A 24,256-nucleotide genomic window follows, 5' to 3' on the forward strand; every position below is an offset into this window, starting at 1 on the left:
TATGAAGAGTTTCCTCTTTACCAGTAAAGAGGAAAATGATGTAATAGACTTGAGATTCCATCCCTCTGGGAATAGACTGGCTACCAAGAAGAAAGAGCACAGAATCCAAGCAAGCTGCAGGCTTCTAATTTATGCACCTAGCCCACACAGGATGGAAGAAGTTATTTTCTTTCCTCCCTGTCACTTTGCTATTATATTCTCATGTGTTGTTGTAATGACTCCCTCTTCCAGCAAGAAAACCTTCAGACTCTTGTGCTTTTGGCTCTGGACTTTGTTTTCTGATAGTTACAGATGAAAACTTTTTTTTCCCTTGTAGGTTTGCCAGCTATGAATCCTTGCTTTCCTTTTTTTTTTTTTTTTTTTTTTTTCTTGAACATGCTCACAAATGCACCTAAATAGGACCCAATTCTCTCTCAGGTGGAGAGATAAAAAACTAATCTATTGGGGTTATAAAAAGAAGTTGCAATATCTGCTCTTAGGTTGTGTAATGACCCTATCATACCTTGCCTCTGATTAACATGCATAGGTAAAAAATACCTCTGTTCTAAAATACTGGATATTCCTATGTTTTGTATATCATGTAACTCCATCAAGCCTATATCAGAATGAGAGTCTTTTAAGTCTTGCTGATAGATGCTGGTATTCAGCACTTGTGTTCACAGTAATCATTTGCCGTGGACTTCCAAATTCTCCCAACCTATTTCTTCCCTGAAAGAAACAACCTGGGGTGTCTGTTGCTTTTTTACACCACACACTCACACTCACAGCAATGGAGGACACTGTGTTGAACACTGCTTATATATAAACTATGGAAATGAGGGAAGAACAGAGGTACTTTTCCTTCCAAGCTATCATGTTAGACAATTCTTCTGCACTTGTGGAAGATTAACAACAGTGCCTGGTCCTATCTGGCTTGCCATCAATCACACCATAAAGAATTAGTGAGCTCAGTCGAAAACTGTGTGACTTCCTGAGATGGTTTTTCCATGACACGAATTGGGATACATTGAACAAACAGTTCTTTTGGTTGTCTTTTTGAAAGGATAAGTAAGCACAGAATTTAAGTCTTCAAGGACAGCCAACGATTCAAAAGGACAAAGTGCCGTTGTCTTAGGCACTGTGCTAGTGGCAGGCAAACGTCAAAAAACTGGTCAGTTGGCATTAGCATCCAGAAAGTTCAAGAGTATTGTTGAACAGTTTTGGACTATGAAGCTTGTGAAATTTTTGTACTCTTTTGAGCATTTCCTGGATTTGGTAAGGCAGAAAGTATTGCATAAACAACCCTTATCGTGGCATCTTGGTGCTTCCAGTTCCAGTGCCAGCAAAAACCAAGAAGTCCCAGGAAATTATAAATGCAAACAAACACAAGAGAGAAAATGTTTGTAGTATCTGAATACAAAGCAGATGTAAACTTCTGATGTTTTTTAAAAAATTTAAACAAAACAAGTCTATGCTCAACTAGTGGTGTTTCCCCTTAATTTCAACAGTAGTGTGTATTAAACTGTTAAAGTGGAGAGACATACTTGCCTTGTAAATATTTTAGCAGAAATCATGCAACAAATGTATGACCTTAGTGAAAAAAAATATATATATATATATTTTATAAGACACACATGAAGAAAAATAGGTACGGTATGATAATACTGAGGAACTGATTGATCTCCCAGCTAAGTCATCGTTATTATTTGTTATATGCAGTTGATGCTTTGTATAAGATGTTTAATTTCTATCTCCTGAAGGCTTAAACTTCAGACTATCACGGGCATGGATCAGATGGGATAAACAGGGAAACTAAAATGAAGGAACAGTTGCGAAAACCAAGCTACATATATTCCATTTAATATCCTTTTAAAATGAATGTGAATGCTTTGAATATGGTGGTTTTTTTTTTTTTTTTTTGAGAGCAAAATGAATGCCTCCATCTGATCATGAGGGAAGTCCATGGACGGAGGGGTAAAATGCTGACTCTGGTGTGCTTTCTTTCAACAAAGAAAGATTCCCAGGGATCTTCCGAGGAGCAAGTAAAGAGGGGATAGAATGAAAGGGCTTTCATTCTCCATAGCATTATCCTGGCCATCCTACTAGGAATTTCTAGCATAATTTAATGATAACCTATAAGAAGTAATTATAATGATTCATCTACCACAATAGGAATCTTTCTGAACAAGGGCAATGCCTCCACACTCTCAAGGATAAAGAGAAATTTCTGTTAATACTTAAGGTACATTACTTTCTTTTTAGCTTATAACAGCACTTCAATGATGAAGAACCTTACAGCTGCCTGGTGCAGACCTCTCTTCAGAGCTATAGAGGGCCCTTTTAGCAGCGTGTGAGCATTCAGTGCTGAAAAGTATGTGGCTTTGACTTTGATTGAAAGCAAAATCCCGAGTAACTCAAAGCTAGTGTGTCTGTGTCAGAACATGTAAGATAAATGACAATAAATGACACAGAGGGCGTAAATCTATTACAGCTCCTCTGCCTCTTTGTTCAAGCTGTAAAATACTTGTTCTGTCTGTTTTAGCTGTCCTCGGCCCACTTCCTTCTACTAATGGCTTCCAGAGCATCCCTCAGAAAATGTTCAGGGACAATTTCATTTGCAGAGCACTTCCTGAAGGCCCTGGAGCAGAGTAATCATACAGCACGCTATGGAAGTAAGTACACGTAATGCTTCCATACATGGGAGAGATCCAAACATTAATTAATTAATTTGTAGGAAGAATTCAAGTGATGAAGTCCAGAGGAATTTTTACATAGTCACCTCTCGATATAAAAGAAAAATGGCAAATCTGTCTTCCTGCAAAGCGGAGGCATTTGAAAGTGGTGAGAAAAAAGACAAAAGAGAGAAATTCTTCAGAGCAAAGTTATGGCATATATTGGAACAAAATCCAAATCAAATTCAAAGTGTCCCACGAACAACCCAACTAACGAAGCCTGACTTCCTCTGCATTCGTGCTCTGGAAGCCTCCTCCCCAGGTACCCAGCTCCATATCCCTTGTGACTGCACAAGCAGCATAATGAAGCCTGTTCCCACTGTGTTCCCAGCCATTCTTCTTTCCCGACATTATCTCCACAGCACTCCTCTGACTGACTACTGTCTCAGCAAGTGGTATTCACTGGTTTTTCATCAAGAAAGTGCTTACTGACCAGCCCGTGTCTGCCTGCCGACTGCCTAGTGGCAGGCTGAACAGGACTGCTCCCTGCTGAGCTCATCCTGCCGCCTCTCCCTCCCTGGGGGCACAGATCCCTGTCTCTTTCCTGCTTCCCTTTCTATTCATCTGAGTCTCACAAAACCTGTTTGGGAATTTGACCAATGGGATTTCTGCCTTTCTCCCTAACTTCAAGCCATCTTCGGCACCAACTTCAAGAATTATTAGGGGATGCACACATGGTGCAACTGCAGGAACTATTTCCCGACAACATCCAAACTATTAGAAAGGTAGAAAGGTGTGTAAAGGTTCTTCAGAGAGAATGTTGCTCACCAGCACGAGTACCAAGCACCAAGAATGACAGGCTCAGTGCTGATATACTCTATCTGTCTTTGAGTTTGTAATGGGTTCATTCAGACGTATGATAAAACAATAGTAATGTAACTTTACTGAATCTACCTATTATATAGACCATGATGAATCCTCATATCTGAATGGTGGTAGTATGAATTTTTGTTTTTATTTTTTAATATACACAGACAATTCTTCTATAGAGCAATCTTGCAACAATGAACTTGTGTTCCTGGTTACTACCCATACTTTAATTCAGTGGAATAGCTCAGCTTCAGCATAGCACAGTAATGAGCTAAACCGATGAAGTCAAACCAAAGAAAATATATACTTTCTGAGCATGTTAGTTTTAGCATCTCCCTGGGTATGATCTGTGAATCTTTGCTAAATCTTGTTCTCATGATTGCTGTGGGTTCTCCAAGCACTCACACCTCCTGAGGAAAGCCTCTCCATGTCCCCACTGGTTCTACAGTAACTCTCTGACAGAGCAACCTGATGAACCCAAATTGGAAAAAGATCTTTTTAGAAGAGACGCAGATCTGTCTTTCTGCCCATTCACTCCTCAACTTTTTGCTAAGATTGCTAGCTACAGCACCTTGATTTTGTTGTTTATTAAGGACAAGTGACCTCTTAGAATCCTACTGAGATCTGCAGTGACCAAAGAAGAATAAACCATACTCAAAGACTCCATCAAAGGAAGGAGCTGTGATTGCTTTCTAAAACATTTTCAAAAGAGAGAGGTCATTCTAGCTTGCACGTAGGGTGGATTTTTTAGAGACAATTAAAGAACTGAAAAAATAGATGACAAGATGGGAATAATTAAGCAGTTCTTAAGAAACCTTTCGAGATAATGAGTAGGATACTAGCCTACAAATTCTGCAAACTTGGAACAGGCAGACAAGCAAGTATTACAGCTTTTCTGAGAATATACAAGAAAAGCCTGCAGGGTGTCAATTTGTAAGAAAAGATGATAGTAAGCAACTTTTTATAGCAAGAACAGAGATGTTGCTGGACAAAAAATGTTCCCACACATCTACACTTGAAGTAAGCTTTTGAGTATTGAAGAATAATAGGTAGGATTTTATTTCACTGGAAACTTTGAAGATTTTCTTCCCTTTTTTTCAGAGAAGCAGACGGAGAAAGAGAACGTGACAAAAATTTTGCTTTGCTTTTTCAGCAAACATTGAGATTTGTTTTGGATGCATTTTGTACTATTTATGTTATATAGGCTACAGGGAAATGACTGAAAATCTTTTTTGTCTTCAAGTAACAATTCAGGAAAATGGGGATTTTCTTCTAAAAGATACAGTGTCAGAAGTGTCAGTGTAAGCAGAGCAGATTCACTGAATATGTGTTCCCATATACTTTTTGGAAGTTGTGCTTAAGCTTCTAAAGATGAAGACAACATCAGTAACCTCATAAACCAGAGAAACTATCAAGCAAAACAGCACTGCACAGCAGAGACAGTGCAAATGCTGTATAGAAAACAAACAAACAAAAAAATCCAGGCATTTCCAGTTCTTAATTTTAGTATTTAGAGAAGCTAGTCAAGAAAATAGTGGTTATTCAAACTTAATAGGAAGGGAGAAAATAGATTCTTTAATGGGAAAAAAATAGAGAAAGAAAGAAAGAAAGAAAGAAAGAGAGAAAGAGAGAGAGAAAGAAAGAAAGAAAGAAAGAAAGAAAAAAAGAAAGAAAGAAAGAAAGAAAGAAAGAAAGAAAAAGAAAGAGAGAAAGAAAGAAAGAAAGAAAGAAAGAAAGAAAGAAAGAAAGAAAGAGAAAGAAAGAAAGAAAGAAAGAAAGAAAGAAAAAAGAAAGAAAGAAAGAAAGAAAGAAAGAAAGAAAGAAAGAAAGAAAGAAAGAAAGAAAGAAAGAAGAGAAAAGAAAATTTGACTAACAGTTGTTGTTGCTGTTGTTGTTTGTCCTGTTCCATCATTTATTAACTCATGGCAGTTGCTGTTATCTGCCAATAGTAAGTACTCAAATTTGAAAGGAAATTTCAACCTGTGTTATATATATATATATATATATAACATATAAAACATGAAAACATAAAAACATGAAAAATAAAATATATTGTAAATAGATATTTCCTGGGTAATACCAAAGTAGAAGGAACTGAAATTTACGCTGATCAGATCAACCTCCAAGTATAATAAACAAAATAATTCTAAGAAATTAAATAGAGCCATCAAATGCATTTTAAAAGGTCTAAAAAGGACATAGAAGAGCAATCATAAAAAAAAATCCAAAAATTCTATCCTAGGAATCTGTTAGGGCATCGATTTTTCGACACTGACATAAATTCAGAGGTTTGTTAGAAATGGCTGGAAACAATGATCTCTAGTTATTTACAGAATACATTAGTATGCAAAAGGGACTGTTGGTTTCCTATGGAAGGCAGTGTAAGACTTTGATGACAGGCTTAAAAATCAAGATGTTTATTTTGATTTTAAAGAGTAAGAACTCAAAACAATATTTTGTTCAGAGTTTGATCACCTATGTAAATTCAAGACAGAAACATAGTGAAACTTCAGAGCATGTACTTTACAAATGACATTGCCGTAGGAAATAAGTCACAAAACGCAATTTCCAATTTCCTACTTTTTTTTTTCTCTCTTTCTCTTTCTTTCTTGTTCTCTTTGTTTCTTTCTCTCCTTCTTTCTATCCACAATGTTAGATAGGAATTTGAAGAGCAAAATAGAGATGAATAATCAAAATTGTTATTAAATATTTACAGTGTTGATACTGAGATTATGAAATAACAGCAAAATCTATTTACTACATAATTGATTTTACATTGTGCCAACAGCTGCTTTGTGTTGTCAGTGATGAAATTATATAGAACAGAAAAGAGAGATCATCTAGTGTGTGTGTGCTTCCCTTCTCTAAAGCTACATAGCTCCTCCCTGCTTGGAATTTTCCAAATGACTCCTATGTTTATGTTTATTAACATGAATTTTCCATTTTGCGAGACTATCTGTAAACTTTTCTGTAGCTTTTTATAATTTATATAACAAAAGCAGCAGAACATTGGGAAGGTATTAACAAATGCAGTCACTAAAACCTTTTTCTCCCTGATTTTCAGTGTTTTCCCGGTATTATAACAAGCAATAGAATAAAGAGATAACTGTTGAGTGACAATGGAATAAATTCTTCTAAATCACGGTATGCTAATGCTATGCAATACTAGATAGCACATGTTTTTATTCATAGGAGAGACCTTTCCTTATTTTCCTCAGATCACTTCCATCCATTTATTGCTGGATGTTATCATTTCTGTAAGGCATTGTCTATACGAATATTGCATGACTTTGTGTGTCTCTAAACACTGATTTTCTTTTCCCTCTACCTATTATGCTTGTCACAAGAGTCTCCAGCCTGAAATCAACATAAACGAGTGTGCCTGGCAATGTGTGCATGCACAGTCACACAGCCTCATCTGTGAATCCGCAGCAATTAATTATATTTATAGTGAAATATCTGCAGAACATTTGCATGTATGAATTATGTATTGGGCGAAAAGCAGTACACTATGGTTTATGCATTTTTGTTCTCATGAGAGTGCCATTTTAACTGTTATATATGCTATAAAGTAAAAGAGATTTTTATTAATTTGCTTATCATCTTAAAGATTACATACCTTTTTTTAATTAAAGACATTCTCATTAGAAGTGTTTTCCAAATACCTGCTTATTTTGTCTTTGTCCTTGAATTTTCCAATATTTTTTTCTGTTACTGTTTAATATATTTTTTTGTTTTAATATTCAATGCTTGTAAGAAAAAACAAGGAAAAAAATGAAACCATCAATGAGTACAGATCAGAGTTTAAGGTGATGAAGTATGCATAAAATATAAGCATGATATGATTATCCCTCTTATTATGGTTATTACAATACATTATGAGCAGTGTCAGTCCGTTATCTTATCATTTTATTATTTTGTGGATTCAACCAAGAATAAAATGTAAATGTAGTAGCTGAGAAGTAATGAGTCAATGGGCTGGGAAGCATGATAAAGAAATAATAAGAACGTAGTATGCTGCAAGGACTATTCTTAGCTAGACTAATTGTATGCTCTGAAATTAATTATCTGCTACAAATATGACAGGTGGTTAGGTTAAGTTAGCTGTGAAAGCAAACAGAACAGAATATTCAGAAAACCTTTTTTCTTTTCTAAACAACTTTTTGTGACAATACTGAATTAAGGCTACATTTACTAAAATTAATCTGCTCAAGGCTCCTGTTCACAACTTATTTTTAGTTTTTCACATACTGTCCTGAACAGGGATACACCAAAGTACAGATTTACATTTTTCTTGAATTAATGCCTGCATACGGAATAACCAACCTTCACTTTATACACCTATATTTTTCCAAAAAGCAACACCTAAGACATAGGAAATCTGATTATTTGAGAGAGAGAGAGAGAGAGAGAAAAGCAGCTGTCTCACCAAAAACATGAACATAATTTATCAAAAAAATGCAAATTCTTTAATGATCGGCCCAGAATTACTTCCCTCTCTCTCTTGGTGTGTAACTAGTACATGTACTCCGGTGCCTGTTTGCTTTTGTAGAGCTTTGCAGCCTGGAGGAAGATTCCAAGCATTAAAATTGAAATGCTATAAATTAAATCTTGTATGAGTATTGCTCCCCAAATATTGTAGTTGTTTACAGTGATCACAGAATTTTGACAGATTAATACAAACCATTAAAAATAATTATTATTATAGCACTTGAGATCTCTAAGATGAGGTTGGTTTGTTACGAAAACATGGTCAGCATAACCACACACACCAGTATCCCTTAATTTATTTTGCTGTAGGACTGTACTCAGCCTGGAATTATCTTAGAGAGGAGGAGGGGGTTGTATTATTCTTCAAGGTTCTGTTGCAGGAAACATATTAACATTCATTGACCTTGCAGTGGTAATTTGTACTGATGAGCATCATTATATGACTGGTATATTAAAGGAGCTTATTAGAGATAGGAAGCATCCTATGCTATTCAGAGACACTATTACCATTTGAGATGTGGCTGTCATGGAGTGTTCACATACAGGAGACATTTGGAGCAGTGGAAAAATACTAGAACAGCTTGGCTAAGCCATCAGGTTATTGTGGCTCACAGCTCAACGTTTTAAAATCAAATCATAGGAAAATTCACATCAATACCTTCCTGGTAAATAAATATCACGTCTTTCCAATTTTAACCACAGAACTACTTTCTTTTAGCGGGTGAGTAGAAATTAAAGAGTACAGTGAATGAGAAATGCACATTTGGGTGTACAGAGTCACTTTCCATTCTGACCATAGAGATGCTGGCCGAAAATAGAACTGTGATTGCAGTATTCTAAATAGAGAGTCACCCTGCAAGCTCTTCTTAGGAGGTGCAACACATCTCATTACCACATTTTGGAAGAAATATGTTGTTAACAGAGGATTTTCTTCTTGTATTGAGGCCATGAATATAATTATCACTTGATAATTTACAGTGTGCCAACTGTTTTACTGCATCTAGTAAGCAATAAAGCACTATAGGGAACATGAAGTTTGTGGCACCTGCAACTCATTAAAGGGGCACTATCAGAAACAAAATGTTTAGTTATCATGTAGTGCTTGGCTTCACACGAGCAGCATTTAGGATTAATCTAGGGATGCTTGCATAAAAGACCAGTGGCAACATAAGATGCTAAGGAGAGTATACACTCAGAACACACAATGTAGGAAGCCGTGCCAATTTATGAAGGGAAAAGAATCTTCTTCAGATGTAGAACGTATCTTCTCTGATATGTCATAGGAAGTTATTTTTCTAATGGTCTTCCCTGTGTTCGCTCTTGCTTCTCATGCCCTGTAGACACCTCTACTAATAAAAGTGTTTACTATGTAACCACAGTTGAGAACATTAAAAATTGGTCATTTCACTAGTTTAAATAAACAGTTAGGTACAAAGGAAACCTCAGCTTTTATTTCCTAATGAAATTGAAGGTTCCCTAAAATTATGAAGTTACTCAGCCAAAACAATATAGAGAATTTCAGAAGCACTATGGCAACCTTTTTGCTATGAGCTGCTTTCACTACCATGGAGCTGCACAGCACGGCCACCCCTGCACAGGCAATTGAGCATGTCGGGCACACTTAATTCAGGCAGTATATTCAGGGTACAAACACCAGCTTTGCTGCATATGTTGTACAAGCACATACACTGGTTATATACTATGTTTTCCAGGATTGTTCAAAAAGAACCTGGAATGAGACAGGCAGTACCGCAAGGGCCAAGAAACTATAGGATGAATACCAGAAAGCAACAACAGTGTGGAAAAATAGGCCTTGGATGGACAAAAAGATGAAGGCTAGGATAAGAAATGAAAGGAAGATTGGGTGTCAAGCTACTTCAGGCTGGGACTAAGAGAGATTGGAGTAGCAATAAAGATCAAGTGTATGTATATATACTGTTCTGCTTGTTGCCCGCTGCTGGATGCTTCATGCCAGAATTAGTATGAGCCTTCAGGTATTTAGGTCTCACCATTATTCAGTTACCAACAACATCTGTAAATCGCAGTAAATGACATCCCCCCTCTGCCCCTGTTCCTTTGCTACCTAACTCTGCTAGTAGCTACGCCAGCAGAAGGAGCTGACCAGGGCATCACAAAGTTCGATCTTGGAATGATCCCTGTGGTCCAGAAATAAAAATATGTTGCCCAGGGATGGTCTTCCACATTTTTCTTTTCCATTTTAAAGATTTTTAAAGTCACATGCATGAGACTCTGAAAAGACTGGTTAACCCCCGTACAATAGAAACTGGTAGAGAATTTGTGCCACAAATATTTCTACGCAACTTTTAAAAAGGTAGTTCCCGCTACCCTATTGTGAGCCTTTCTGCTTTTAAGAAAGCAATGCTAAAACTAAGCATTAGAAACATCTAGTAACATGGAAGTTATTAGAAGTCTTATGTGTGGTGCCTGCAGATAGTTTGTTCATGATTCACAATTGCTCATATTGCATGAGTCATCTTACGGCAGATAATAAGCAATCTTCCAGCTATTTTCCCTTCCCACCACCAAGAACCTTGTAGGTTTGAATTAACAAGAGGCCTCAAAAAGTAGCTGGGAAATAGAGGAGGCTTCTGTTTTATAAGGATCAGTGTAAGTAGAAATTAATCTTTCTTTGGACTAAAGCAGCCCGCTGTTGAATGCTTTTCTATGCTTTCTACTGAGAAACCAGTGTAGGCCTCCCTTTTCAAAGTGAGGTGCTCAGTTTACAGCCACATCTTTGTGCTTCAGCATTCAAGTTGATGCAAGCATGTAGTATACAGCAAGTAGCAATTAGAGTTAAGTGAAAAAAGAAGAGACCCATATTTGTAACTCGTGTTTGAAAACTGATCCAATTAAAGTCTGTTAAATTGACCCATTTTACACTACGCTAACCATGAATAGGGCTCTGGATAGAGTTTTTGGGAGCGTGCCAGAGGAGGGACTATTGAATACACACTTTTACATATGAAGTGGCAAATATCCCATAATGGGAATGAAAGATACTAGGACCAATTTTACAAGAAAGAGTTTGAAGTCTTGCCCCCTTCCTTTATGTTAGTCAGAGAATAAGTCTGTTCCTCCTTCCACATTCACTGCATAGTGCCAAATGGTTTGGGACTGGTAAAAATGTATGCAAATTTGCAAATTCATACTTGAGACTGTTTTCTGCTAATAAATGTTTTCTCGTTTTGCTTCTTTCCACACTTTTGTTCCTTTATCATTCGTATCACAAAGAAAAAATAAAAAAGGAATAGATAGTTAATCACAATGGACTGATTACTACAGAAATGTGTTAGCACCAACACAAATCTGATCAAGATCAGAAAGTTCTTTCTGTGGAGGTTTTTGTAATTTTTTTTCTTTTTGTAAAAATAATGACAAAATCAAAACAAAAAAGAGTATATATATGTATTTTAAATTATCCTCAACATACTGGATAAATAATGTGCATCATGGATCAATATTCTGTACAACTTCCCTCAAAAGAGAACAGCCATTTCATACAATTCTCTTTTTTTCCCACTGCAATGGAAAAAAAATAGACATATAAAAACAAGCTTCTTTCCTTCTATATACAGTCCTGCCTCAATCTTTTTTAACTGTTGAAAGAAGAGTAATTATCATAGTAACAGTAGGCATCCTGTGAGTTCTTTAATTGCACCTGGTGCAACAGGTAGAGTTCTGTCTCCCATAGTAGTGATGCAGCACTTAACTCAGTAAGCCAAATTTATTCTGAGTGACTCATGTGTCTTCAACACTTATAAAGGGAATTAGTTTGTTCCAATAGACTTAGCTGTTTCACAGGAATGCCACATACTTTTATCATTTTAATTAATATTCCAAGACTAAAATCCAACTCTCAGCCCTCAAGCACTTTCCATTTAATTCACCGTTTATTGCTTTTACAATATCTCTTTTGACGCAGTCCGTCATTCAGATTGCTGTTCTCAACAACACTTTCGAAATTGCTCAATTTCCTAAACAACAACGATTATTTTTCTTAGTTACACCTTAGAGGAGGAGACACCTTATACATGCATTTTTCACCTTTTTCTTAACACAGAGGTCTGAGAATTTCTCTCCTTTCTGGGCAAGAATCAGTTTGGAGATTCTTTCTAACACTGCATCAGAGTCACACTGCAGCAGCTTAAGGAGGAATAGGATTTTTCTGTTATCGCAGCCATGAATCAGGAGTGCTTGTAATGTTTGCTTCATGGCAGCAGAGAACTCTTGGGTTGGATTATATGAAACTTATCACTGAAGAAAGCAAAGCAGCAACAAAACTGAGAACAGCAGAAGGAGATTACTATGTCAGGGACAGCATTTTGAATAATCACTTTCTAATTCCCCTGCAAATTTCTTCAACTTTAACACTTTGGGGGGAAAAGAATCAGTTTTCATTTCCAGAGAAAGAATGTCAAGCCCAAAGCTGTTGACTTTAGTATGTTTTAAAAAGAAGCCTGAACTTTTTTTTACTGAGTTCCAATTAAAAATAAATAAATTAAAAATAAAAGCTAATTTCTAGGTGCAGGAGTCATAGCAAAAGTGCTATAGAAGTCGATTAGCTTATGTTAATCATGTTAATCTCTAGATACAAAAATACCATGCGACAAAACAGAAAACCAGTATCTGCAGGACCCAATCTATTATGGTTCTTGTGTGTCTCCTTATCATAATGAATGAGTCTCCTCCAAATATTTAACAGTAAGACAACACCACTTTTTCTTCTGTCCCGCCTCCTTCTGCCTTCAGAAGAGAGAATTGTGGTAGATTACTTTTTTGTTCATTTTCTTGCCTACAAGTAGGAGTGCTCAGAGCCTGAGGTAAACCAAGATCAAGATTTCTGGACGTTAACCCAGAAGAGCAGTCAGAAGTAACTACAAGAGGAGAGATTTACCCTCCCCCCTCCCTTTCAGAGACACCCCACCACCAAACCTTCGAACACTCCAGCAAAAGGAAGAGGAAGCAGCAGCGAGGCAAATGCTCTGCAGCACACTCTTGCCTTGGTTGCCTGCACTGTGTCCCCCAGGCTGCAAGCTGGGTGGGCTTCTACTCAGAGGAGTGCAGATAGCGAGGCACTGCAGAGGCTTCTCTATCTACTTGCTCTCATTGCATTTTATCCACTAATGTAAATCTTTCCAAAACAATATCTGAATTATGTGTGCAAGATATGCAGTCATAAATGCCTAGGCTGGCAAATCTTCTCAGCTGCATTAATCAATTCAATTGCATGTCTGGAAATTGTTTTTGGATGGAAACATTTACATGTCTAAGTCTTAAACTGTGTGCCTCACAATGCAGCCATTGAAAATTCCAGCCCCGAATGCTCTTATCGGATACACCCTCCCGCATACTTTATCCTATCTGCATACCAATAAAATCCCCACATGGAAAACTGCGAGAATGAGAACAGCCCACTGCGTTTTTCAAAAGCAGAGGATTCGGAGGCAAGCAGTACTTCTCCACATCTCAGACTGTAAAGGCACATCCCCTCACTGTATCTGCTAATAGCTATTAGGATGGATTATTGTTACAGCTGCTAATTGGCAGCTGGGTTTGAATACTTGAAGAGCTCTGTGATAGGCTGCCATCTAGTTATTAGACAAATTGATAAAATACACCCATGTGGTATAGCTGCAGTAACACTAAACTCGTTTTTTAGAGATACAGCAGACTCCCACATCCATCTTGCTGCTTTGCAGTTTTTGAAGGAGCAAAACAAGACAGAGAACAGGGGGGAAATGTGCGGAGTGTCTGGAAAGCCTCTCGTTTCAACCTTTGCATGTACCCAAGAGGTGAACATTACCAGGGGTTGGGGAATGTGTTCTCCTTGGAGTGAATGCTAATTTAAACTTTCACTGTGATCTGATATGCTTTAAAATACAGCAAATCCCTTATTTATGAGAATAAAGGCCATGAAAGGGCTTTAGAATCTAACCCTAGGGGGCTCTTCAAGTGCACGAACCCAGCCACGTTTAACGCTTGCGCTTACTCTTGGACGGTTGCTTGAAAAGGGTAAAGAAAAATACGTGGTAGGCACCCTCTTTTCTGAGCAGCTGAGAAAGATTCTTGCATGAAATAAATAAAACAGTTTCATAAGAAAATGCTTTCTGGTACTGCAGCTATTACGCTTTGCTATTTAGTATTCACATTTCTGGAACAGAGCTGTTGCATACATTTTTTATGACATAATCGCTCACATAAATGCAGCTTTTGGAATGCTGACAGGCCAATAAAGAAACCTTGCTGCATTTGGGAAACAAATAACATTTCTCATCAGGTCTCATATCAAAAAAATTATTAAATGTCTCCCTTGATTTTTGTGATTTGCTTTATCCCAATAAAGCCCATAATGCTGGCAATGAGGCATTATATAAATATAAGATGCATTTTAAAAGCTACAAACAATTAAAAGGCAGTGTATTCTACAAACAAGATTGGAAATATATTCCATGAAGAACAAGCGTGGTAAATGAATTCTGTTAAGCTGATGCAGTCACATAAGGTGCCCTGGAATTAATAGTTACACTTATGTAAATCTTAATTAGAAATTGCTCCATTGGCTTATATCTTACTTCCAAAAGTGGGGGTGTTGCTGCTAAGAGAACTACAAAAGAGTCCTTTCAGAGAACTCTGCTGCTCCTTTGGGATGATGTAAAGCCACCAGCATGGGGTGTTCCCCGCCGTCTGCCTTCCTGCCTCCCCTTCTCCACTGCCTGGGTCAGCGTCTGGACTCCCGTCAGTAATAAATATATGCTGAATCTTCTCCACAAGATTCTCAGCCATAAATACTTGCATCATTTGTCATTGGTTTGGGGTCAAAGTAACATGTCAGGTAACAAATACAGAGAAGACTCGTGTGGTGAACATTCACCATGTATTTGCTTTTACTCTTGTTACGATGGACAGTATTCCCTTCAGCAGAGGCACAACATTAATTAGTGCAGCATTGTTCTGATACTTCCTGAAATTACGAGGTATAGAAGCATTACCATAGCTGCTTATTTGCATTAGTGCTTCCTTCTTGAAAAATAAAAGAAAGCATTCCAATAATACACAACTGTGCAGCACATTCAGAGAGATTTAATTGGAAGCTGCCTCATACTTATTCCGAAAAAATAACACTTTATAAAAAACTCAACTGAATTTCTGACATGAACCCAGGTTACATGTCACAGGCTGTTTGAGGAGGTAGTACCTTCTCCCTTTATGCAAGCTGTCCATCTGCTACTGTCTGCACCAGAAATTCTTAGCAGGCACAGGAGCTTTTACTACCTGTTCTTTTGCTGTTTCTACATCTGCTGTCAAGTCAATTCTCAGTCTCATTTAAACCCAGCCTCTTTCTGGTCCCAGTCTCTCCTGAGCAAACTTACCAAGCTGGTAAGCTATACCTTTCTCGGGGTGCTTTCACCTGATATCCTTGTTCTCGTTTTCCCCGACATCCTACAATTGAGGTCACTGATAAGTCACTGAGAACAGCAAGCAATTCTGAGTCTGTTTGGGAGCATGATGACTCTGCTCTGCTCAACAGAACTAGAAATATTCATGCCAGTGCAATCCAAGAACTGGAGCTAATATCCAAAATATGATATGGCAGTTTCTTGAGCTGAACTAAACAGCCAAAACACCTTTTGTATTGTACCCACTAGTTATTGGTAATCAGCTTTTTACCCAATAACTAGATGCATAATTTTATGGAAGGAACATGGTACCAAACAATGAAAATATACAGATGTGGAACATGAAGATTGTCACACTATATAAGGTTGGTGGTTCAGTGTTCCAGCTGTCCTTTCTTTGACAGTGGTTAGCACTTCATCATCCTGAGGAATGAGGAAGAACCCTTGAAATGAACAACTGTGGTTTTGACCATGAGCAGAAAGTCACAGTAACTCTCCCTTAGTCAGTCGAATTGCTCCTTCTAAGGGACCAGGAGAAAGCTAAGAAGTTCAGGGCTTGAAACATCTCATAAATCTGTACAGACATTGAAGTTATAAAGGATGAGGAGGTTAGAAAAAAAGCCTGGTGTTTATACTGCATGGAGAGACATCTAAGATTCATCTCCATCATGCAATGAAGTGACAAGCAATGAGACTGGTGCTCATCCTGAGTGTAAGCTGGTTTATCTGTATAGGACAATGAAATAACCACAAAGTGCTATTAGCTAGGATCCCATAATTGGTACAATTATAAAGAAGGGGAGTTGACCAGTGGGGCCACAGCACCACCTGTCTCCTGCTTCCTGGATCTGAGTTGGCTCAGGTCTCGTGTAAGGAAGACATTTACAGTGGAAGAGGTGGAAAACATCCAGTTTACCTCATCTCAGTCACAGAATATCCATATCAAGTTTAAAATGCAAGGCCAAGATGAGCCATAAATCCTAAGGGCACTTGAAACTGTCGTGTCATATGATGTGAAGAACTAGTTCTGGCTTTATGATGACTAATAAGAGAAAATAGAGTAATATTAAAGTCTTACAACATATTACACTTATAATTGCCTGTACAAACATATTTTTTGCCTTTTGTTGTAACATCCTCTTTAGAAATCCCTTAAAATCCAACATAAATGTTATTGTATGAAATTACCATGCATTGTAAGTGGTTACAGCTTCACTAAGAATTGATTTTTACCATGCTAGAGTTTGGCCAAGGACTTAAGTATTCTGTACTTCTTGAGATAACTTTATCTGTAAGAGGACTGGGTGTGTGGATAAACAAGTTATTTAAGGGAAAGGACATGAGCAGAACAGGAGTGAACGGTGTCATAAATAATATTAGCCTTGACAGTAGAACAATGTCTTCATCCTTCAGCAGAGTGACATTCTGGAGCAGCATTCCACGAGGAGTTCTGTCTGTAATTCTGCAGGCAGAGGTAGATGCATTTTTGAAGAGCAATATGTGATGTGACTGATGACAATAACATGGCTGGGCTCAATAACCTAGGAGTGCCTTTTCCATCTCATGTTCCTAGATTTCTTCATTGCAGATTGAAAAGGAACAGTGCATTTATCTACCCCTTCAAGTCAAGCACACTTTGAATCCGTTTCTTTATTTCTCTGACATTTGCAGTTTCTAGACAGAAAGATTCAGTAGATAGTCCCCATTCAAAACCACTTTAGCATCAGTAGAAAGACTTGTGTGATATTCAGTAGATTACACGTTAAGACCCTGGCACATAGTAGGAGGAATCCAAACCATGCCATGCAGATTATTTTCAGGTAGTCTATGAGTTAAGGTACCACAATTTGTCCTGCCTTATGACTTCTCAGAAGGGGGGTTACTTCTTCTAAAGTATCATAGGAAAATCCAGACTTATGTTGGCTGGCAAGCCTTGCTGCAGGTGCTTGAGCTTAAGGGAAGATTTCAGAGGAGCTGTGAGTTCTTCCTAGAAATTTCACTCTACATGAGGAAATTTTCCCAAAGGGAGGAAATAATTGAGCCTGATATCCTCATAACTATCTGCGTACCAAAGCAAACTTTTCTTTCTTCCTTCTATTTTAGCAGACACAGTTTGGGACTGTCAAGGCAGGACAGGGCCGTTGCTGCAGCCAGCATAACAAAGGCAGAGAGGAGCTGTACACACCTAGCAGCAGGAATTTCAGACCTGTGTTTCAACTTAGTTTTTGATGAACTGAATGATGTCAAAGCTAGAAGTTGCAAAGTTTTTCCAGAGATACCCAAATGATAAATGCAGTGGTAAATACAGCTCTCTGCAGCTGATTTTTTTTTAAAAAAAAAAAAAAAAAGTCCATGTGATAATTGCTTATACAGAGTGATAAATTAAGCATTATCACATTAAAGTAACATTTCCCAGCTTGGGGTAGGCACCGGTCTTGTAATGGAGGTAAGTGAGTCAGGTAGGATACCATTATACAGATCTAAGACTACTTGATACATACATACAGAGATTTCCTCATTTTTGTCATTGTCAGAAAATAATTTAAAATGTGTTGATCAAAGTTCTGACACTCCAGTACTTAAGTATCTGTGCCTGCTTTATTTATTACTTTTGAATGATAATTTTTTCCTTTCTCTCAAAGGTTTATAATGATTAATTGATATTTATATAACTTCTTGGAAACAAAGGGTACTGTGTATAAATGATGAATTGTATTCTGCTGAAATGTCATTCCTTTAAAAAAGTTAAACAGCTCATTACTTTATGGGGTGCAGCATCTGAATTCATAAGTTACGAAACTCATTCACAACACTTTTGCTTTATATATTGAATGAAAGAATCATTTACAATTACATAAAAGGCATCATATTTACAATCACAGGACAATCCCTGTTGCTGTGTGGATATAATAAGATTTGGCCTAATATATAACAGAGAAAACAAGCTTCACTTCCTAGTTCTGTAATTATATACCAGGCTTTGCTCAGTATTGTCCTTGTTTACCCCGTACCTGCTCTCATGCACTAAAAAGAAAACATTCTCACTTAAGTGTATTTTACTGAAAAAATTTCCAAAAATATCTTTTCTTCCCTCCTTTTCAAAACCACCATATTTTAGAAGAGCAAGCTATGGCAGATTAAAAAAAAAAAAATCTATTCTGATTTTAACTGAAACCATTTAAAAACACAGACCTAAGTCTGTATACAACCAGGTCTCAAGGGCTGATACAATTTATCCAACAGATTTTTCTGAGTGGAAATTAAAGCCGAATACTTTACACTGGCTTCATATACAAGTGCCAGTTGATAGGTGGTCTTACATTGCATTATACAGAGGCAGAAATCTCATTCTTACTGAAAGAAAGATACGCAGATTGCTCACAGTCACTGCCATTTGACTATCAAAACTTCAGATTTTCTCATAAAACAGAAGTATTGTATATGCCCGCTACACAGTTGTAGATACTGAAATAAATTCTTACAGCTTAGCGTAGAAAGGATTGTTAATTTAACACATCCGTGATTTCCTCCAAGTTATCATTCATTCTCACTAAAGAGAATTCATTCAACACAAAAACATATTTTGCAAACGTGTACTAGCCTGTACAATGATTTAGAATAATTGCTTAAGTATATGCAAAAGTGGTGTGGATACACAAGAAGCATTATATTTTCTTCACAGAGGACTGACTACATGGAACATGCTGTGATTCTTCATAGCATTTTTTGACAACACACCTCTTCCAGTTCCCTTCTGGAAGCTGCATTTACCTACTTCTACACCTGTTCTAGAAATAGTTTATCTGGGAACTAGAAAACGTGCTTATACTGCAAGAAAGTGAAACTCTCCAAAGGGGCTTCTTGAATTTCAGAAGACAACTCTGCTTCAGGTTTTGAATTTTCCTGTTATTTGCTAGCTGGATAACTCTGTCAGCAAAAACTCCTATTTTAGGTGATTCAAACAATATTTTTTGTTTGGAGAGCTTACTCATGATTTTAGTAAGGATAAGCAGCAGAAGGCAAGGCATCAGACTGTATGTTGGCATCATCTGATGTAGCTGTTCTACTAGCAAGAATAAAGGTTATTTCTTAGTATAGACTACACATAAGGTAATGTACAGTGTAAATTCAAATTTCTTGTAGGGATAGAAGAAACTGGCAAAATGTTTCTCTGAAATCTGGCAAGGTTTTATCCATTTATTTTGCAGGGCTACTCAGCATTTCACTCTACAGAATATTTCAAGGCTGGAAATATTTTTTCAGGAACCAACTTGCTTGGAATTTTGCAGGCTGATACTAGGGGAACCATAATAACACATTTCTGAAGAAGTAGTATTCTATGAAAATATAACAGAGAGCAGAACTTAAGGCTGCCCCAATTGTATTCCCCAAAGCTGAAGCTGACGAACCTAAACATTCTGAAGTCGCCTATCTGGTATGCTCTGGGTCTGCTTGCTCTAAGCCCAAACCTGTAGGAACAGTGACAAAGCCTCTGTCATCCCGCCTACAGTTATTTCCTGCTCTGTCATTCTGTATCTGTTTGTCATCCTGTCTTTCACTTGTATCAAGAGATTTCTAGAGCAGGTAGTGTTGTACTCTGAATATACAGTGGGATTTTAAGAAAATGAAATTACCAAGGGGAGACATATTCCATGACTAAATAGTCAAGGTATTATGATAACATTAATGAAATAACTATGTAAATAGATGTGTGTATGCACATGATAAAATTTATTGAGTTTACACAGTACTTTGTATAGGGACCAGCACTGGGCTAAGGTTTTGTTGATTTCTCAATCCGTTTTTTTAACGGTCTGAAAACCAGTAATTATTATTTTGAATGAGCTCCCTATTTTAGCACCACAGTTATTAAAATAAAAGCAAAAAGTAGAAAATAAAAAGAAAATTTTTGAAAAAGAATCCTTATGTCTATCATCCTCAAAATGAGTACCTGTTGAAAGATAAAACCTGCACAGACACAGGCAAAATTTTTTTGCAGATTTCACTTGTCAGTGCTCATGAGTCATCACTTACATAATCGTGTAAGTGACACTAAATGTAGTGGGTGGGACAGCTGTGACCTGAGGTTAAACGTCTCTCCTGGACATTTCAAGGGCGAGTCTGTAAGATTTCTTTTTTGGAGGCTTTAGTTAGTGTTGGACAGTATTTGATCCTAAACACAAGTATCAGTAATGGTACCTGTTCTGCTTCATTTTTGTTAAGTGTTCCCAAAATCTGACAAACCATCTGGCAAAATACCCACGCACCGAATCCATACCAAATTCAAGATTCCAGTCTTGATCTCCAAAGATGTTTGGAGCTGTTATCTTGAAATGGCCAAAAGAAGCATTCAAACATGTCATAGGAATGGATTCCATATTTCTATGGACTTCCAAAGAAACAATGTTTCTCTGAAACTCTAAAAGATTCATTACAAATGTGAAACTTCTGTGGCTTGAAGACAAAGAAGAAAAAAAATGTAGGGCATATATAATTGTCAGAATAACAACACTCATACGGACGTTTGCTATGCACTTTCCATCACTTCTCCACCTGAACAGAATGGGAGAACCAAAGAGCGAAAAGCCTGGTAAAAAAATTTAGCAGAGCCATTTTGTTTTTCAGGTATTCAAACACTCCACAATCCATGCAGCTGTCAAATTTCCCTGATATATAGTATGGATAGGTAGTGTAGTGCAGATTCATTGAAGGGAAAACGTATCTAAATTAATAGTTACATGTTTAACAAAGACTGCAAGTTATTGTTGCTTTTGAACAAATATAAACACATTCATGATAACAGTTAGAGAAAGCCGATCTCCAGCACTTGTACACAAGGCACTTCTACTTTGTGTCTTTACCTATTTTTATATGCTAAGCTTTTTTTTTTGGAGATGAAAAAGCATTAATCTCTTGTGCAAGGGAGACAATGAGTTTTATATATTCCAAATACCTTAAGATGCTTTCTCTGCTCTTTCTCTCTAACCCATTCCTAATCCCTAGTTACCCCCTATTACACATTTCAAAATAAACAGGAGTCTTAGCACAGCAATGATCAATTCAATTCAGTTACACTTATACATACCTGAATATCATCCACGGTGCTTTTGGGGATTTACAGCATTTTGAACATGCCCAGAAGGTCCTAACTATCTACCTGTGTCCAAAACATTAATGCAAGGTCCTGCTTCAGGCCAGGACCTTTTTCTCCTGAGTCAGTTGTGGCAGATGACCTTTAAAATTTAGTCTTCTTCTCCATTTCTCCTTTGTTCCACAATGAAATTATGTAAAAATATTTGCTTATGTATTTAGTCAGGTTGTCAAAAGCTTGTCTCAATATTTTATTGGTAAGCATTGTTTCTGAGATCCTCAAGTGAGTCTGAATACGCACACAAATTCTGTTTTTGGGATAGGTCAGACTAAGCATCTCTTCAGTGTTTTCCAGTGTTTACATCCAAACATGAAGTATTGATTTTTGAGTAATCTTTACTTGTGGGAATAGGAATTTGCTTTGTTGGTACTTGGTTGGTACTTTGTTGATGCTTAATTATCTGCTACAAGTATACATGTATACAGACATGAAATTAAAAAAAATACTCAGATGCTTAAATTATTATATATATACACAGGTGTGCAGTGTTTATGCATATATATTATGTTTATGCATATAGATTTATGCCATCAAAAAAGGTTGTAATATATACTTTAACTCTCAACTGAATGTATTTGGCCCTCGTTCTCTGCTACTTCTATTTAAGGCTGTAGCAATGAAGGGAGATATATGGAGTTTCTGCCCAAATTACATAGAGGATAAAGTAGTCTATGTTGTACCAGCCAGCTATGTTCCTTCAGAGACTCCACTGTAGCTGAGAGTTGCTCAACAGTCTGTGTTACTTATTTTGCTTGGCACAACCTCCATAGCTTGGAGCTGTAAGAAGAGAAAATAGAAAGTGGTTTAGGAATGAGCTGTGCTGATCTTAAGTCTCGTGAGGATGCCTGACCAAGAAGGGGTGGCACTCTGCGGGAATGCTAGATGCTGCCTTAGCACTAGGAAAATGGACAAAAATCTCAGTGGTTCTGAGCTGCTGATCCAAAGAAAGGAAATATTACCTCACTGTTTGTATGGATCTGTTCCAACATCTTTAACATTAATATAGTCCATTCATTGGTGGCAGCTAGGATGTATGTTTTTAACTTAACCATGAGGATCCCAGTTGCAAGAAGGGAACCTCCAAATTAGTTTCATGAAGAGTACAAGCCACAGTTGTATGTATGCACACAGGTATGCACATAAGAAATGTGAAGATGAATCTTTTCAGAACTTATAAAGGGTTTACAGAACTGTACTATAAAGGTATTGTACCTTCCTTCACACACCATGTGATAATGTCATATTTACTGTCAATTTTATTTGATTCCATGTAACTACTATGCTACCCTTCTGCTCTGCTTTAATTAACAAGGTACCTTAGCTCAAAGACTACAATCCAAGGGTTCTTTCAAACTATATTAGGCAGCTAAAAAATGAAATTAAAAGAAAACAGAGTTCCGGCCAACAGAAACAAGTGACTCATTTCCTTGTGAAAACACACAAGGTTTATGTTACTCTGGCAACGATGTTCACCATTCCAGAATAAAGTCTCTTTGCTCCCTTCAGAGCTTTTATGTATTCCTGTTATAGTCTATGTTCCACTGTGACCTAACATTGAACCAAGTTATTCAGTTATTCACAAGAGACTGTAAGTTATGCTTTAATTTAGATAAATTCTAAGTCTGCTACTTTGACAATGAATTAATACATACATACATTCTTTTTCACATTGAGGACTTAAGATGGAAAAAGTTGTTTCGGAAACAGGTTGGTAATGTGTGCCACACCAGAACTGTGTGCTGTCATGATAAAGTTGAACTGCTGGGACTACATTCACGTAACCCTGCAAACAACAAACACATCAGAATTCCAGGGACTTGTTTTCACAGGGAAGTCGATTAAATTGTATAACACATGCCAAAATACAGGTTAGGAAAAAGCCCAAATTTATACTCTCATTGTGAACGTAACCACTTTTCAGGAGAAAACCAACATAATGGGGATACAGAAATTCTGCCCTTTGGAAATCTTGCCAAAAAAAAAAAAAAAGTTTTTCTAATGCAGCAGCTCTCTCAGATATAAAGATATAAAGTCATCATGTAGTAAGAAAGAAGTAAAAAGTTCCTGTTTCAAACCAGAACTATAATTTGGAATTTATTACTGATTTTCTTCAAGATGAAAGATAGCAAATTGCTGCTAAACTGACAAGACACATTTTCTGCTTACATTTTGAAGCTGCTTCCCATGTACTTGGAGATTCCTCTGGAGTTAAAAAGGAACTTAGGGGATTTTGTCTGCTTGAGTTCTTGCTTTTCTTGATAAGGAGGTAAACTTCAGCCTTAAAAGTAGCATTTTCACAGGAGACTGTGCACATTAGAAGTTCCTAAATACTGCGTAGGAAAACTCCCACAGAACACATGACGAGCAGAAATACATTGCCACAAACTTCTGTAGAGTAGCTGAATTTGAAATCCATATGTAAAAAAATGGAATTTTATGGCATTTATGTGCACACATAGGTGTTCAGCTAAAGGGTTTCATTTACCTGTCTGTAACATTTTTTGTCACTCATGTACAGCTCTGTCATGCAAATTAAATCTTGGAGAATTCCCATTAAAGTTCCTGAAAGCTTTGCCAGGGTTTTGCCCTGTCCCTGAAAACAGCAGGAAAGAACAGGCAAAATGCCATTTTGTGCCCAGATAATGGTAAAAACATCTTCATTTTTATTCAAAATT

General features: G+C 37.1%; 1 protein-coding gene and 1 long non-coding RNA gene across 6 annotated transcripts in view; both read right to left on the bottom strand.

The window, feature by feature from the left end:
- Window positions 1-24,256, bottom strand: part of RBMS1 (RNA binding motif single stranded interacting protein 1) — a 239,500-nt gene that overhangs the window by 159,997 nt on the left and 55,247 nt on the right. The gene's annotated exons all lie outside the window — the stretch shown is intronic.
- Window positions 5,869-23,365, bottom strand: LOC310901399. The gene is made up of 2 exons (XR_014585765.1): window positions 23,238-23,365; window positions 5,869-22,358 (listed from the first exon to the last, which is right to left on the bottom strand). It is a non-coding gene; the product is annotated as an uncharacterized lncRNA (long non-coding RNA).

The sequence above is a fragment of the Anser anser genome (assembly GCF_964211835.1).
Source record: "Anser anser genome assembly, chromosome: 6".
Classification (NCBI taxonomy): Eukaryota; Metazoa; Chordata; class Aves; order Anseriformes; family Anatidae; genus Anser; species Anser anser.